Source organism: Pseudophryne corroboree, chromosome 2 (genome assembly GCF_028390025.1).
Source record: "Pseudophryne corroboree isolate aPseCor3 chromosome 2, aPseCor3.hap2, whole genome shotgun sequence".
In the NCBI taxonomy this organism is placed as follows: Eukaryota; Metazoa; Chordata; class Amphibia; order Anura; family Myobatrachidae; genus Pseudophryne; species Pseudophryne corroboree.
Window position 1 is genome coordinate 183,273,422 of NC_086445.1, and position 19,091 is coordinate 183,292,512.

Here is a 19,091-nt window from a genome sequence, read left to right on the forward strand (position 1 = left end):
GAAGTAGTTTTGCACAGGGTCTAGCGAAGCATTTCAGTCGCACTGTTGGCCGCAGAGTGATTGACATGAAGTGGGCGTTTCTGGGTGTCAACTGACCGTTTTCAGGGAGTGTTCTGAAAAACGCAGGCATGCCAGTAAAAACACAGGCGTGGCTGGGCGAACGCTGGGCGGGTTTGTGACGTCAAAACAGGAACTGAGGGACGTGGCCTAGTTGTGAGAGAAGGTGGACGTATGGAAGCAGAGCTCCGGCATAAAACCCCTTAATGAGGACCCCCGTCCACACCACCTATTCCTTGAGACCCCCCAAACGTCTGCTGTGACCCCCCTGCATCGGGCTGGTAGGTTGCGGAGCCGGCGGGTACCTTGGACACCCGTGAGGGTTGCGACCTGCTCGCCTAATTGAAGCCGGGGACCCGAGCCGGGAGCCGTCCCGGACCGGAGGTGACGCGACGGGGCCTCGATCACAGTCGAAGACGGCGGCGGCCCCTCTCCTGACTTCCCTGACGGCGTCTTCCTGCCTCCTGCCAAACAGCACTGTGCGCCATCGCTCCCGAGGACCGCGACACCCGCAGTGTCTGTCTGAGAAACGGGACCGTAAACGGCTGCACTCCCTGGACACAGATGGTGCCGCCTCCTACACCTGTCCCCTGACCCCCGTTCTCCACTGCGGCGCAGTGAGGGAGATACCCTTGCCTGCGAGGGTGCTCCCCATCTCCACCAACGTAACAGACAGGGACACAAAATCAGAACTACAGAGGCCAGGAATTGGAGCCTAGCAGCGCCATCTTAAGTGCTGGCAAAGTGCCAAGGATAAGAGCCATGATTCTTTATAGCTCCTAGCCAACACCGATCACATCTCTCTTTCCTTTCCTGGAAAAAAAATCTCTGCCTAGACCAGTGCTCCTACAACTATACCAGCAGGTCCCGGAGAATCCACAGAGCAAAGCTGCGTGGACCCCAGTTTGCTACCTTCCTCACTCCACACCCACTGAAATACACACAAGTAGTGTGCACTAGATGACGGCAGCCAGTTTGGGCCTTGAGAACCACACGGACCCAGCTGCCTGAGGGATCCCTGGCCGCTCACTGCACCCCGCAGTGCTCAGTTGCCAACCCCTTGGATCCCATAACACTGGCTAACAACGCCCAACAACACAACGCAACGTAACATAGATAGGTGAAACAGAACCCCACCTCACCACAACAGAAGCAGCAACTCCCTACCTCTCTGACTGACAACATAGACTGCCTGAACCTCCTGTCCCCTAGAGGACATACAGGACTCAGACCCGATATCCACTACCCCACTGATCGGGACCATCACCTAACTAATGCCGGTGACGATACTGATAACCTGCCACCATCCAGCTGTAACCCTATAAGCATTAATCTCCACCAATAGACCAAATTCAAAAATCAAACAAAACAGAGCAAGGAATCTGCCAGGTACCGCGCTGGTCGCTACCTGGGCCCAGACCTTGCTGTCATCATAAGTGGATCATCAACCCCCTCATCTCTCTCCCCCCACTGCTGCACACGTGCCTCCCTGACCCTCGTCCTGCCTGGACAAAACAACATACAACTCCTCAAATCCCTACCTGACGTACCCCTAAGGAACTTTTAATCCCCAGCGAGACATCGGTGGTCACTGAACCCCCCTTACATATCACCAAGATTGGACCGGATCCCCTATCATGGAAAAATACGTGGCCAAAACGCTACGCGCAAACAAGAACTCTCAAAACAAAAATAAATCAACGGCTGAAGAAAGGGAGCCCAGCCCTACTCTACAGGGGTCTCCATCCTCTCCGAGCAGGCGAGACACTGACGAAATGGCACCTACTGAAATCCATGCTAGTCCATCCTCAATACAGAGAGCCAGAGAAATATCAGACATCATATCACCTTTACTAGACGCAAAATTAGCACCTCTGATGGAGGCAATTACGTCTGCAGCAGCTCAACTGACCCAACACACCCAACGCCTGGCTGAGGCCGAGGACCGAATATCTACCTTGGAAGACGATTACCAGACGATCCAATCCCAACAACAAACACACGACAACACCCTAGTAGCCATGGCCGATAAGATCGAAGATTTAGAAAACCGGAACCGCCGGAACAACTTACGCCTGATTGGTCTGCCGGAATCGGTCAGACAGGCAGACCTACTGGATTTGGTTACTCGCTGGCTTCCCACAACCCTAGACCTGCCCTCATCCCCCACCTCTTATCTAGTGGAACGAGCCCACCGCATTGGCCCAGACAGGCAGTCTTCGCAATCTTCGCAATCCTCCCAATCCCGTCCTAGACCAGTAATTTTCAAGCTACTAAACTACCTCGACAAAATGAAGATCATGGAAGCCTACCGCAAATGTTCTGATCTACGATATGAGGGATCCAAGCTTCTTCTTTTTCAGGACTTTTCCTTTCAAGTTTCAACGCAACGACGGGAGTTCTCCCCTGTATGCAAGGAACTCTATGCTAAAAACATCAGATTTGCTCTCCTATACCCAGCAAAACTGAGAATCTTTCACGCAGGCAAACCTCATTTCTTCGACACGCCAGATTCTGCCCGGAACTTTCTCAAATCTCTTTCAACACTACAGTCCAACTCTCGAATGGACGACGCTGATTGACTCTCCTAGACTTGAGTATCTTTCTATGTTACTTTATCCTTCCCTCTTTACTAATGGATAACACAGGGTTGATTGTTGCTATATGGTTATTGCACACAGGGTTAAATGGAAACTGTACACACCTACCGCAGATGCGGGCATGGTGGGGTCCCTTTATCAAAATTATCAGATTTATCAGATTTATTCAATTAGTTGAATTTCTCCTATCACATTTCTTCCCCTGCCCTTTCTCTAATCAAACTAGAATTTCTGTTATAGTTAGACGGTTACCATTACCGTCCTCTTGGGTTCAAAAATTTAAAAAATGTTATGACTGGTGGCCTAGGCCGCATTTGCATTGCATTGTTTGGTCAGTGTATGTATACTCTAACTCCGTTAGTTTGCCCGATATGTTATTCTTGTCCTCCCCTTGCGTGCTGGGACGGGGGATTGGACTTTCGCTTGTGGCTTCTCCTTCTGCGTTCCACTAGACTAGGCGTTGGATGATGCCAGCCCCTGGAGACACTGGGGCCTCTTCAGATGGCTCAAAGACGTCTCTTAAATTGGTCTCATGGAACGTAGAGGGCCTGAACACACCAATCAAGAGGAAAAAGATATTGACACACCTCAAAAAATTCCGTCCTGATATAGTATTTTTACAGGAGACACACTGGCGTCTTAATGACCCTAACACACTTAGAGATACCTGGGTTGGTGACTTCAGAAGCGCCTCCTATACTACTAAAACAAGGGGTGTACTTATTCTATTTCGCAGATCTTTAAATTATAAGATTAAGGATGAATGGGTAGACCCTGAGGGCAGGTTTCTGTTTCTAAAGATGGAAATCGAAGGAGAACCCTTTACCCTAACAAGTATTTACGCCCCTACAGGACCAAGTGATTCCTTTTTCTCGGATATATTTGTTAAACTACAGGATTGGATGGAGGGAGTTCTGATTATAGGGGGAGACCTTAATATTGCAATGAATCCACCACTAGATGTATCTGGTGGCCCCAGACAGCTTAACTACAATAGATCCATGCTACCCTCCCTGTCCCTAATGCAAGACTCTTTACAACTCCTAGACCCATGGAGATTTCTCCACCCTGACTCTAGGGAATATTCCTTCTTCTCACACCCCCACAAAACATTCTCCAGACTAGATTATTGGCTAATACCTGCCTCTTCAATACATAGAATAATAGACTCCACCATAGCTAGTATTCTCATATCTGACCATGCCCCTATCACCTTGACAATAACACTATCCACGCCCCGACAATACTCATACATCTGGAGATTCCCTGAATATCTCGCCACTTCTGAGGACTTCAAACTCTTTTTGTCACAATCATACCTCAACTACACACATGATAATGCAACACATATCAATGACATAAATCTTTTCTGGCAGGCCTCTAAACCCGTTCTTAGAGGGCAAATTATTTCATATGTTGCCACCAGAAAGAGGCAACTTCGGGAAAGGATGACAGAGGCATCCCTCCAGGTCGCCTCGGCCTATTCCCAACTGTTGACTGATCCATCTGAAACTAACAGAAAATTATATAAAGATACCAAACTGATACACGACACTCTCTGTGCTGAACAGGCCAAGCTATTCCTCTCCTTCCAATCCAACAAATATTTTCGCTGGGGTAATCGCCCAGGGAAGTTATTGGCAAACATGGTAAAAACCCATGCAACACCTAAACATATCTCCTCAATCAGAGACGCAGGCAGACCCCCTTCAGTGACACAGGAACAAATTAGCGACACTTTTCTGACTTTCTTTGAAAAATTGTACACCGCACCACCAGACCACCCTACAGCTGGCATGGACTTTCTGACACAGGCTAATCTCCCCACACTCTCAGAGAGCGATAGAGAATTTCTTACCAACCCCGTTACTGCTGCAGAATTAGAATCGACCATCAAATCTCTAGCAAATGGGAAATCCCCAGGGCCCGACGGTATGTCGGCGGCCTATTACAAGCTACTTCTCCCACATTTAAGTGAACACCTCAGGCAACTGTATAATGCGCTCTTGAAGGGACACCCTGCCCCGACTGGCTTTAACACAGCCCGAGTTATAGTCCTCCCTAAACCTAACAAAGACCATACATTGGTTTCATCCTACCGGCCAATATCACTACTAAACCAAGACTTTAAAATATTCACAAAGATTCTTGCCTCCCGTCTCCAAGTGATCTTACCCAAATTGCTACATCCTGCTCAGACAGGATTCATGCGTAATAAACACTCAGTACACAATGTTCGCTCACTACTGGCAGCCATGTATAAAACGCATAACTCATTAGAGCAGGACAATATGGTATTGAGCTGTGACGCAGATAAAGCCTTTGACCGAGTGTCTTGGGCCCACATAGACAGATTACTTGGACTTCAAAATTTCGGTCCTGATTTCATTAAGGTATTCCACACCATCTATCAAACTCCCCAGGCATTTTTGACAGTAAATGGTCACAACTCAAGACTATTCTCCTTATATCGAGGTACCAGACAGGGATGCCCCTTATCCCCCCTCTTATTTAACTTGGCCTTAGACCCTCTCCTTCGCCATTTCTATAAAGAACACAGATGGCACGGTATAAAACTAGCTGATCATGAAATTAAATTCTCAGCATTTGCAGATGACATTTTACTTTATTTTAGCAACCCCCGAAAAGCCATACCACACCTACTCGACATCCTAGACTCATTCGAACTAATTTCCGGATTTAAAATTAATCACTCCAAAACGGAAGCCTTGGCCTTTTTTCCCTCAATAAAAATAGGGTGGGGAGACACGTTCCCATTTCACTGGGCCACAAACAATTGTATTACTTACCTAGGGATTATATTCCCTGATCACCCATCCAAGCTATACTCACTTAATTACCCCCCACTATTCGCTAGGACATATACAGATTTTGCCAGATGGAACCACCTTCTTCTCACATATACGGGCAGAAGTCACTTATACAAAATGATAAGCTTTCCCCGCTTCCTTTATGTTTTACAGATGCTCCCGCTGATTCCACCTAAACACATGTTAGCTCAATTAGACAAAGCACTATCCAAATTTATCTGGGCAAACAAACACCCTCGATTCTCACTATTCAAATTACGCCAACCTCGTTCTCTTGGAGGCCTAAATTTACCATGCCTTCACTCATATGCTTTAGCAGCTAACTATAGGATCGCTCTAGATTGGATTGGGGGTCGAGACGTGTATGCCAACACACACCTGGAACAATCTTTTATCCCCTCCCAGACCTTAGTGTCTCTGCTACACACCGCTCCTACTTCCATACCGCATTGTGTGACAGACAACATACTTATCTCCTCTACTTGTATTGCCTGGCGACAGATTCGCTCAAGACTAAAAATATCACGACATACATCGCTGTTCCTACCTCTCTGGGGCAACCCAGACTTTAAGCCTCACACTACCTCCCCAATATTTCAGACCTGGTACGATGGAGGTCTAAAATACATTCATCACTTCCTACATACCGAAACTCTGACCATACTTACACACTCCCAAATTATAACACGCTTCCCATCCTTACGAATCCCACTCTTTCCCTTTCTTCAAGCATGTAGCTATGCACAAAAGGTCACATCTTTACTATCTATACAAGACACCACCAATACCTTGGACAAAACACTACGACACACCCCAAATGGTAATTTCTCCACAGCGCTCATATTTACACACTCCCGCACTCTACTAAATGTGGAATCTGGCTCAGTAGGCCTCCTAAAATGGAAACTGGAATTCCCAGACCTCACCATGAAGCAGATTCTAGAGGCCAACACCTACTTAGATAAAACACTAGGCTCAGTTTCATACTCAGAAATGCACCAGAAAATTTTACATAGAGCATATATTACTCCCAAACTACGACACCTCATCGGAGCAGCCTCCTCATCTCATTGTTTCAAGTGCACTGCTCCAGAAGCAGATCTTGTACACTGTCTGTGGTCATGTCCCAAGGTATGTACACTCTGGCAGGCACTCCAATCCTATATCACGACCGACTTACAGCTACAGTTTACTGTCACTAAGACATGGGCATTCTGGGGCATATTCCCGAATTCACCCAACGCCGGTCTGTCCAAGGGACAACGTATTTTATTAATTAAACTGGCGGCTGCTACCAAGAAAACGATCCTTTCACAATGGATCTCCACTGACCATATCCCCATCTCATTATTACATCCTAGGATCTCTCATCTATTCCATTTAGACTGGACCAATACTGCTTTACAGAAAGACAAATTGACCGAGAAATACTTCCATATTTGGCTACCCTATGTCCAGACCCTCCCCCAGATTACAAAGGAAGCCCTACGAAAATGTTTCAAAGACACTAGGTGGTACTTGCTAGAGACCCTAGACTCCGTAGCCCCTTTTTGAGCCTAAGGCATTATACCCTTCCCACATACCAGCCAGTTCTCCTCCAATTTTGTATTGATTCTCTTCCTCTACTGTTCCAACGCTAACACTACCTAGGGCTTACACGGAGTATAATTATAACCATAACTGATGTTCTTAAATATATACGATGCAATGGCGATGTAATGCATGCTGTATCATTTTGTCTTGTTGTTAACTCACCAGTCAATAAAGATTTATTAAAAAAAAAAAAACCAGGAACTGAACAGTCTGAAGTGATCGCAAGCGCTGAGTAGGTTTTGAGCTACTCCGAAACTGCACATAAAAACTTTGTAGCCGCTCTGCGATCCTTTCGTTCGCACTTCTGCTAAGCTAAAATACACTCCCAGTGGGCGGCGGCTTAGCCTTTGCACGGCTGCTAAAAACTTCTAGCGAGCGATCAACTCGGAATGACCACCTCTATCTTGAACAATACTACACATTGTTGTTTTATCTAACTATTTTTTGCATGTTATAACGGAATTGAGAGACATTACATCAAAGAACCCGAACAAGAAAAGAAAATAAGAAATTGAGGAAGGACTACTGCCATCCACATACAAGGGATGTATGACATGTAAAACATTTTCTGTTGATATTGGGCGCTTATACAGATATCTATCACCTATTTAGTTCTTGGTCAAACTTGTGTATTTGGGTGTGGTGACACTCATAGGGGACCCGTAGGGGACTGTCTCAGTTAAAGCAGCCTTGCGCACATTTTGAGTATCCAAGCCTTTTTTTGTTCCACGCAGTAAAATATACCTGTCTCTTTTTTGAGTGATTAGTTTTCACATGAGTTCTTGGGTAGATCTTTCTGTAGAGAGCTACATAGATGGAGCCAGTAAGGCAAGTGCCACACTCACAAAGCTTAATATTATACATCTGGGATGTTCTAAACTCAGGAAAAGTACACTAGTATAGGAATAAGAACACCAGCTTAAGTGCCTGAAAAGATGGAGTCCTAAATCTTCATGTAAAAGCAGCTAGAGGACAAAATAAAGTCCAGCTACCAAGCGTGAACACTGCTCTTTGCAGTATATAAGAATATCATAGTGTTCTATTTATTAAAAGGCAGTGATAAGGTTGATTTGCCATTTGCTGCAATTCATTATTAATATCTTGTCAAGGCAGCTACCTCAGCTATAAGGGTTAAGTTGGGTGTCCCTCACTGCGCACACAGCTCCAACTGGTTAAAAATAATAATACAAGTAATAATAATACTTCTAAAATGATAGAAAAACAAATAAAAAAATATTGATCTTAGAAAAAAATATGCTTTCATTAAAAAGTTAAATATTTGTGATTTATTTTCTTCCGTCGCCATGCTGTTACTGCCAACATATACTAACGGGGGGGAAAGGGGGGTTCCAGCTTTTCAACATTCAATACATACTGGTACATAGTCAGACTGTAGTCGCTGTGTTCTAGTGTTCTCTAACATACGCTGGCAGTTGAAGACAGATTGTGGGTATTGGCGAGACAGATGGATAGCGGTATAGGTGTTGCTATCAGATGATTTATTATATAACCAGACGAGGCAAATACAGTACAACTGCGGATATTCTAAACTGTGGATTCCTGCTTTCACTTGGAAAGCGTGTGATGGGGATGGGATGTCCTGCACTTAGAAGCATACAGCTAGACATCCTGTATTCATGGACCAAGAGGGTGGGGAATGTTTTCCTGAACTTCCAGAATATAATTATAACCTATTAAGATCAAAACAGAGACTCATTTATTGACCTGAATCTCATGACCCTGCTTCTGACCTCTGCCTGACACCTAAAGGTAAGCCAAAATGCTGAGTACAGAATAAACCACTAGGTAGATCTATCTTTAGATGAGGCGACAAACAAACATTGCATGACACATGAGAGGGATATTCTACAGTAGTACAGGTCCCTGCTTTACCCAACATACACTTTGATGTACAGTTTATGTAATTAAGTCATGTCGTGTAACATGGTAACATGGTGACAAATTAATAAGTCTGTCTTCAACACAACTAAATAAATAACCTATTGCAGAAGTGAGCAGATGTAGCAGCACAAGTGACGATGGCTTTCACTAATTATTGGTTTTGTGGGCAGTTCTGACAGCTGGTTAGGAGGAGCCGACAGCTACGTCACCATCTTTATTGTGGCAGCAAAGTTACAACACTTTGTAAGAGGAAGACACATGGCTTTGTTATCAGGTCACCTTTTTGCTCAAAAAGTTTTGGGTTAAACTTTTGTTTTTATGAGCTACATGGAAGTCAGTGAAGACACACTGGCCCTGATTCATTGCACACAAGTTGGCCATGGAAATAAATGCATATATTTGCCTTTGTACAGAGTTGGCTGCATGTGTGAGGCTGCGCCAGACTCACCCATCTGCTTGAGCAAGTAGCCGTTATCATTAGCGGCAGCTCTGTCCTTGGTGCAAGAGATCAAATGGATCACTGTGTGTGCTCCACTCACCTAGTCACACCCAAGATGTGGCCTGTTTACTCCCAAGTGGGAGATGTGTCTGAGACGCACACAGCTCTGTATTGTCTGCAAATATCCGTCAGATATGCATTTTACTCCGAATCAGGCCTTCAGTGGCTTCCATCAATTGTAACTCCTATTGCGCTACTCAACTGTTTGTGCCGCAGGGCGCCCAGTAGGTTGCACGAGTTTAGCGGATATACGTATCTAAACCTGATGCATTTGGGTGCATCATGCATGATAAGTAATGGACATCCTGTTAGTCCTAATTCAAGGCCAGCAGTACAAACTATCAAATATCACCCGACACTTTAGAAAGGAGCAGCGGGTACATGTCACTTGTATTATTAATATTATTTAGAAGTAACCCCAAAGGGTCTGCACTGCCATACAAAGTGGCACTCTTTGTATGGCAGAGTGCCTCTTTGAATGGAAGTGCAGATCCTTTAGGGTACCATTTATACTATTGGGCCCCTACCACTGTTCTTATATAACATTGGGCCCCTACCACTGCCCTGAACTAGGTATGAGACCTAAATAGATTTATCACAGAACAAGTCCCATTTGCTTCTAGATTAACCCCCCCCCCCCCCCCCCAACAATTAGTGGCTATTGTTGTATAAACACATGAATACAACTGTTTAAAATATACCTTAAGAAATCCTAGTGAACAATATACTGTAAGACAGGAAAAGAACGCACGATGACCCCTTATTTCACTGCATTTCCTGTTCTGGTGTTGCACTAAATTCTCTTTTTCTTACATAGCTTTATTTTTGTTGTGCTTTAATCCTGCCCTGCGGTCCTCCCTGTTTTTCAGTACCCCACACATAATTCTACTACTGTAGAGTAATCCTGCCCTGCAGCACCTCCCGCTACTCCACATGCACACATGCTCATTGTACCTGGTGTTTAGTCAGCATGCACACGTTCTACACCATGTGTCCCCCACATCAGTCACCCGTCCAGTCCTTAGCATAGCTAGCATTTTATTTCTTGCCCTGAGATAGTCCTTTTGTCATTGGATGGCAGAGAACGTTTCTGCTTGACACCTGATTCTTCAATCAAAATATTCACAGGACACCAAAAGTGTGGTTCTGTGAGCATAAGTGCTGATCAGAAGAACATGCTAAAAGCAATTTGTTATTATAAATGAACAAATGACATCATGACTTAAGCTGGTCATACACCTAAAGATTTATTGTCATATCTGGCTGGTTGGAACAAAAATCTAATAATATATATGAGCAAATGACAGTTGATAATTTGTTCCTAAATGCAGTAAAATTGACAAAAACGGTCGTTCAGATCAAATCAAATGGATTTAACCAATTTGTCTGATTGACCATTTTTGTCTGTTTTCCAGTGTTTGGGAGAAAATGGTCCATTGTCATTTGCTCCCATACATTACCAGATTTTCATTCCAACTAGCCAGATTGGACAATACATTTTTAAGTGTATGGCCAGCTTTATTCTATTTTCTTGTCCATTGATTATAAAAAAATTTTTTTTCCTAACTGCCCCAATTTCAATTCAAGGACTCTATCCTTCTGTCATCATCAAGATTCCATTGTCTCAGTTGAACGGAAAGTTGGGAGGTAAGTCTCATTTATGCAGAGCAGCCATGAATGGGTGCCACGAGCCCCTGTCATTGGTGTGCACAGCATGGAAAATTTGATTGGAGATGCCCCAGTAGTACGGTCATGCCACCTCCGAAATGTGGCTTTGCCCCTTGTGCTGAATTCCTCCACGTGAATGTTGAGACGTATGGTGTGCGTATAATGTATTGATGATAATATATTATTAGGTTTTAATGATCCAAAAGTTTTCTGTCACTTATGACCTTAGAGACACTGTCTGCCACCCAATCGCCTAGCCACCGGACATCCTGTTTTATAATTTTTATAATACAAATATTAAACATAATTATTTTTACAATGATTATTTTAGCAGGTTTGTCCACATTTCCTGGGAATCTGACCCAAGGTAATATAGGAACAGGTAATCACTGTAAAGGAAAAGGAATGGAGCAGTTGATGAGAGAACGAATGAGACTGACTGTGGCAGGAACGTTTTATTGGAGGAAGCATTGAACCCAACAATCGATCCATTGAGCATAACTAATTCCATTACACCTGTAATGGAACTTCTGAGTAAGCCGGGATACAATTCGTGCAGGCTTCCGCTAGAACCACTGCCAAACTAGGAGTCTTCAGATCCTTTTATGAAAGGGTCTCACGTCACAGGCAGCGAATAAGTCAGAATTGACCTTCCTAATTTGGGTTGTAGCTTAGATCACTACGCCACACACACACACACACACACACACACACACACACACACACACACACACACACACACACACACACACACACCATAAAGCGAACAGTGCTTCTTGACTAATGCCTCCAAGTTCTAGAGGGATGTAGAATTGAACTCCCTGTACCACACCAAAGTGCCATGGTGAGACCATGAGATAGGCAGCATACAAATAGTAGCGAGATATTACAAAGACCACTTGTCTCTGAGCAACAAATCAATAATAGAGATGGTTTATGAACATGGTAATAGAAAGTGTAACCTATATCAGAATCGTGTGCAACACACCATGCACCATGTACATCAAATTCAGCCTGGAGGTGATCAAAAGCCACAAAAGGCTAAGAACAGAGTCTGGGGCACATTGGTTCCTATCCAAGTTGGGATTGAGGGCTGCTTTGGAGTCTCCCTTTATAGATAGATCTCCTTTCTTAACAAGACGGATTTTTTGGAGATCTTTTAGAGAAAAAAAAAACAGAATCTTGAGTAAGGGGCATGTAGCGATGCTAAAGTAATGTAGGGTGTACATAGCGGCCGTTCTTATTGAACACCTTGCACTCCAAGAGAAAAGGGCAGGCATTACTTCTAAGAATGGCTACTCCATTTTATCTTAAAAGGACCACTGGGTAAATGGAGTAAGACACAAATCTATGTACAGGAATTGTTCTGCTTGCCAATGTGTATTGTGCCCTTTACCAATTTGTCAGTTTGTGCCTTCTCCGTTGAATTTCTATTTTTGCCTGTGTATGTTTATATACTGTAATTAAGACAAGACAGCGTCACCTGAAATGATGTCAGTTCTCACCAGTGAGACCACAGCTATATACAGTTATTACTGTTCTATATTTCTCCATGGCTGTCCCACATTGTGACGCTGAACAATGTCTGCAGCAGAGGAGCTCACGCACCCTGAGGTGCAAATGATGACATATACACAGTAATACAGCAGGTATGCACTTAAAAACCTCCACCAGGAAGGTTCTCTCCCCATGTCCTGTTGTCACCAGTGTGACGCAGATAGACAGAAAGGGAGCAAGACAAATCTGAGACAAGCAATCACTATGTTCTATGTTTTTTATATTTTCTACTGAATATGTAAATATGTGATCACTGTTAGTAACTGAATAATAATTACTCATGCTTATGAAAATATTACATATGTTGCCAGCAAGAACTGGGAAAAAGCACTGTGAATATATTTTCCCCATGAAATTACAAGTGGTACCTGTGCTCTTTTAAACCTGCTTGCACATGTCACCGTGCCTGTAGTTGTGTATCTTACTTAGCAATTACGTGCTCACTGGAGAAATGTTAAACCTCAGCCAGGTCAGTGGCCCTTGAGGGACTCGGCCAGACAGCTCTGGATTCAGACAGCTCCTATCGCTCGCTACTACTGCTCCCCAGATGTGCTTAGTGTACGCAATGTTTCGGCAGCCTGACAATCAGACACATGTTTAAATCTCTCTTCAATAAGTGACTTTTGTGGCATTTTCTGCAGCGCAAACAAGTCTCTTACCAGTGAGCTCCGATCAAACACACAGAAATATAATGAACATAACTGGAAACTGTCATTGGGGCAGCCAATGTGCTATTTGTATGGCACTGCAAATAGTGGCTTCACTCATTTATAAATAGCAAAGATTGTGCACACTTCAGTCTGCCATAATTATATGTTTTTGACTAGGATCAAAAATAATGAAGAAAAATAGTCTTCCTGTCTGGAACTAATACATCAATAGGCATCAGCGTTAATTGTTTTTTTAATACAATATGCAAGCAGGACACGGGTGCAATAAAATATTTCTGATGAAACATATGGTGCTGCTAGTTCAACTTTGCAGAAATATGGCAGCATATAGCAAGCAACTACTATCAAATTTTCTGACTACAAAGAGCAATTCTCAATAAAATATAAGCCCGAACAGTACACACTATACAATACATAGAATTGTTTATTTTTTTTAAGTCTAGTTCTGCTCTGAGCTATTAACACGGCTCCTCACTGAAAGTGTCTTTGTCGTGACAGTTTCCATACTTACAATTAATTGTGGAGATAATTTGGAATGGTCTTTATTGTCATTTTTATTTTTTTGCTTCTCTCATATGCCAGATGAGAATCTCGGTTCAAAGCAAAAAATGATTTCCATATGTAAGGCTGTTTATATAAGAGAGTTAATTCTGCATTAGCATAAATAAGTTGACATACTTACAAAATGATCGGAATTCGATATATGGCCAAATCTAATATAGATATGCTACACTCAGTGATCAACAATGCAAACAATAGATGGGGCTTTAGGAGATACTTTACTCACAACAGCGATTACGATAACTTTGAACACACACACACACACACACACACACACACACACACATACACACACACACACACATAGTATTTTTATTATTATTTTAAAATATATACATCTATACATGTGTGTTTGTTTGTTTGTTTGTTTGTTTGTGTATTATTTTCTGATGTTATTTGCACCTCCTTGTTAACACTACAGCAACATGTCAATTCTAGTAAATAAAGTATAGATTTTGCCCACGTGTTATAAGAAATTACATTGCATTTCCCAAATGCTAAATATTAGAACAGCTAGAAGAATCATAAGAATGTAAAAAAATCATCAGCCTACTATACATGGAATGTAGACTTTACTCCATATATCCTATTATACACAGCAACACACTTCTATACTATTATTAATATATACATGTGCCTGCGCTGTAGCAGTCCAAAAGGAATTTATGAGTGAGAAGTAAATATATTAAAATAAATGCTTTCATATTGTTCAGCCAAATAAACAAAAATGTATTATTATTATTATTTTTTTGCTTTGAAGTGTTACCCCAGGACAGAGTATGGCCGCATATGTACCACTCTTGTCACACTCCCTGCAACATAGCAAACCATTACTGTGGTTACTCCACCACATCTGAGCGTCACCTCACCGCTCTTCCCCAAACTCCCTCCCTTTACCATCATCCTCCCGCGGTACCACACACACAATCACAGAGCCGCAGTCAGACACAGCTCCAGGGGGCAAGAGGCGGGCCAGGAAAGGGTGATGTTTTCATTACCCGGCTGCCAACCCCTCCTCTGAGTTCACCTCATCTCACCTCCTTTACCCCAACACCCTTCTCTTCATCCTCTTCCATCATAGAAATATTAAAGCATTATGTAAAATAATGAATGGCAGTGGAGACCCCTGCTGGTAAGATTATGATATTACATAGAAATGTAATAATTACAGCATAGATTTGGAAGGGTTATTTGGTAAAGGTGAGCTACTCTGAATGAGAGTGATTATTGGTATAACATATCCTGATGCAGGCACAGTATGCAATATGTACAATGACAATCAGACATATACATTTCAATTCTGATACACTGTAATGAGTGCTGAAGGATGGTGTATTAGTGCACTTTAACAACAATCATTATGCACGGGAAGCAATCAATTGTAAATTACACAAGTGAAAATAATAAGTAATTGTTAATAAGTAAAAAAGTGTTACACAAAAAGACAAGAAAGGTGTGACTTTACAATGGAGTAGAAACTTTCCATAACAAAGTACTACAAAACAAATTGTTCAGAACTGTGCAACAAGAGAAGATACAATACTTTATGAAAGGGTTAAATGGAATAATCTGATGTAAGTATTAGCAGAATAAGAATGTTGAGAACAATAAATGGAAACACAAGCTACCATGGGTAAAAAAGAATATAGGGGTGTATATAACCAGAAAGAGAGGCAGTGGTTTCCTGACTGGCGGAAGGGAAGGGATCAGAGGACAGCAGAGACAGCATAGATTCCCAGTGACAGTACAAATGATTGGGAAATAAAAAGAAAAGTTCCTTGTCTTGCTGAGCACTGTTGCTGTGCGGTGAGTATGGGGACTGACCTGACAGTAACTATATAATGGGTGCATTTTACTATAAAGAGCTTCCCTAGAAGACGCCAGGAAGACGCAAGTCCGTCCAAGAAAGCTGTGCAGCATTTCCCTGGACGCTGATACATCTCCCTGGACACAGATACTATTGGGAGTACACACTGCGCGATGGTCGTTGCAGGTTGTAGCACAGAGCACGCAGCGTGTGCCCTGAGAGCAGGAATGCCGGCACAGCACTGGGGCCGTGAGAGAGGAGCGGGACAGTGGGAAGTAGGGAGTAACTACGAGCAGGACGGCGGCACTGGGGGGAATAATAAAGTGCAGAGTGGCGGCAGAACTGCGTCTGGGGAAAGTCGCAGCAGTCATGCAGAGAGGGAAGTCGCAGCGGACACCCAGACAGAGAAACGCAGGAGACAGTAGGACGCAGCGATGTGTAGCCGGGGAGAGCTGACAGCCGTGACCTCTGCCCTCTCCCAGCCAAACAAAAAAGCAACGTGTCAGTCACAGTCACTCAGTAGACTTTCCACCCGGCTCCTGGTCGCAGAGATGCCCAGGAGGAGAGGGAAGAGTTGGGGCACACAGAGGGCACCAGCCGGGTTCAATTAATGAAGACGAAAAAAAAAACTGTTTAACTTCCTGAGAAAGCGAAATCCTCCCTCCTCCCTGTAAAGTTCCTTAAAAGAAAACAATAGGACCCCCCCTCCTCCCCCGGCAATGCAATGCAGCCACTGGACACTCACCTTGCCCTCCAGCAGCAGCAGCAGCAGCTCTCAGCACTGTACCTGGCTGTATGGATGTGAGTGTAGTAGCAGCACAGACAGTGTGTGTGTGTCTGTATGTATGTGTGTGTGCTCTCGCCTCCTCTCCTACTTACACTACCAACTCATTACAATCTGCTATTCATAACCCAGGTCATGTGACTCCACTCACAAAATATAAAGCACATTTTTTTTCCTCTTCACAAACCACAGAATGAATTTTAGTGGAAAGCACGGAAAATGTATTTCCCCCTCCTTTCTTCTGGCTGTGCCATTCCAGGCAATGTAATTTCAGTCATTATATGGCCATCCTGCTGGAGGGGCCTGTATTACATTCCTATGTACATAAACACATGTGTGTGCGAGACTTCACTGTGCTGCTAATGTGTTCATGTACATGCGTTGTGTCGCCTATGCTGGCATAAACAGAAACCTGAAAGCTGATCATTCTTACTGGAATGTATATGGGATATATATACAGTATCAGGAATTATGCCTACATTTTCCAACTTTTATAGTAAAATATGGATACAGTATTGGGGCTGGTTCTGATGCAGCTGCGTCCATGTCTGCATCTTTTGGTGGTCACTTGTCTGCGACTTTATGCAAATGCCGCTAGAAAGTCCTTCCCTGGTGTACATACGTGCGTCTAAATGGGCAAGGACTGAGGAGCCCACTGTCAGCACCCGTAGGCGTTGAAATACTGATTGGTGCATCTACCTGCCACACCATCGAAACGTGCACCAGCCATACGTTGGCAGGTGCAGTTTCCCCATCTGAGTACGGCCTCCTGTCATCTCTGTGCACAACCGCTTTCAGCCACACGTCCGTGTCACTGCCATAAAACAAGCCATTTCCGTCCGTCCTCTAGCCTCCGCCCTGTCACTGACCAGGAACAACCCAAATATTTTCCCAAGACATTCCTGAGCCTGTGCATCTCCCACGCGCCTCAATTACATCTCCAATACAAGCGCATGCACAGAAGGAAAAAAATCGCTCCACTGCGTACGACATCGGCAGCACCCATTGATCTGTTGAACGCTGAATTTTTGAAGTTAACTTATACTAATCTGCATACAGTACCAGGTAAAGCTTCCACCATCGAGGTTATCCATCAATGGTACCACCCATTGATGGCCATGCCTACACCAGGGTTGCTGAGATATTGGGCAGGCCTTGGTACGAGGGGTGTGGCCCCAAGAGAGGGCATAGGTTTGCCCCCTCACAGAGTGAGCACATAGATTGCATGCTGCCACAAAGTGGTGGCTCACACAGAGGAGGCGTGGTTGTGGCATTGTGGATGGCATGTTTTCACCTCCCTTGTACTAACGGGCCTCCACAGATGCAGCGTACTTTGTAGCTGCATGTAAACCTCTGCATCCATGACAAACATATCTGACAATAAAGCAGATATGAGCTGGGGCAGCCGATTAATTCTCGGAGGGCGATGGTCATAGATCTGCCAGTTACCCATCACTGCTGTACACTTTTCAGCTCTCTAGTCCCCAGGGTAACAGATTTAACAGGTCTGTAGACCTACATTCAAGGGCGTAGCTACCAAAGGTGCAGGGAGTGCAGTTGCTCTGGGACCCAGAGCTGAGAGGGGTCCACCATACCTGTCAATGTTACATGTGTTATATACATTTTTCAACATTGGGTGGTACATAAAGACCCTTACTTTTGCCTAGTGGCCTACAATATATCTAGTTACACCCCTGGACCTGCTCATTGTAATGTGGTATAATAACTAGAGGGCATTATAATGTTATTATATGATCTGGAGGGGATGCGGTCAAGATGCCGCCGGCCGGAATCCCGGCGGTCGAAATACCGACACCGGAATCCCGACCGTCACAATCCCAACATATTCTCCCTCCGTGGGTATCCACGACACCCATAGAGGGAGAATATAATAGTGTGCCGAGCGTAGCGAGGCACCGTGCCCGCAGCGTGGCTCGAAGCGAGCCCGCAAGGGGCTGCGTTCCGCTCGCCACCCCTGTCGGGATTGTGTGGTCGGGATTCCGGCGTCGGTATTTCGACCGCCGGGATTCCGGCCGGCGGCATTTAGTACTGATCCCATCTGGAGCCCTGTAATGTGGCACAATTTGAATTGGGGTTTCTGTGTTGCACAGTGTTTACTGGCAGCCCTATAATGTGACGTAATGTGAGCTAGGGCACTACTATGGTTCATAAAGTAAAGTAAAGCACTGCTATGGTTCAGAAAATGAACTAGGACACTGTTATGGTACATGGGGGGTCATTCCGAGTTGATCGCTCGCAGCCATTTTTCGCAGCGATCAGGTTACTACTGCGCATGCGTATGCACCGCAGTGCGCACGCGTGTTGTACGGGTACAAAGCGGATCGTAGCTGGGCGATGGATTTAACGAAGAATCCATTCGCACAGCCGATCACGAGATTGACAGGAAGAGGGCATTTGTGGGTGGCAACTGACCGTTTTCTGGGTGTGTTTGGAAAAACAAAGGCGTGTCCAGGCGTTTGCAGGGTGGGTGTCTGACGTCAGTTCCGGGACCAAAAAGACTGAAGTGATCGCAAGGGCTGAGTGAGTCCAGAGCTACTCAG

The 19,091-nt window shown here is 44.3% G+C and overlaps 1 protein-coding gene across 1 annotated transcript in view; it reads right to left on the reverse strand.

Annotated features, from left to right (window-relative positions):
* Positions 1 to 16,622, reverse strand: part of RARG (retinoic acid receptor gamma) — a 289,456-nt gene extending 272,834 nt beyond the window's left edge. The window contains exon 1 of the mRNA XM_063952103.1: positions 16,492 to 16,622. The gene's annotated coding sequence lies outside the window, so the exon portion shown is untranslated. The remainder of the gene's footprint in view (positions 1 to 16,491) is intronic.
* Between the last annotated feature and the right edge of the window lie 2,469 nt (positions 16,623 to 19,091).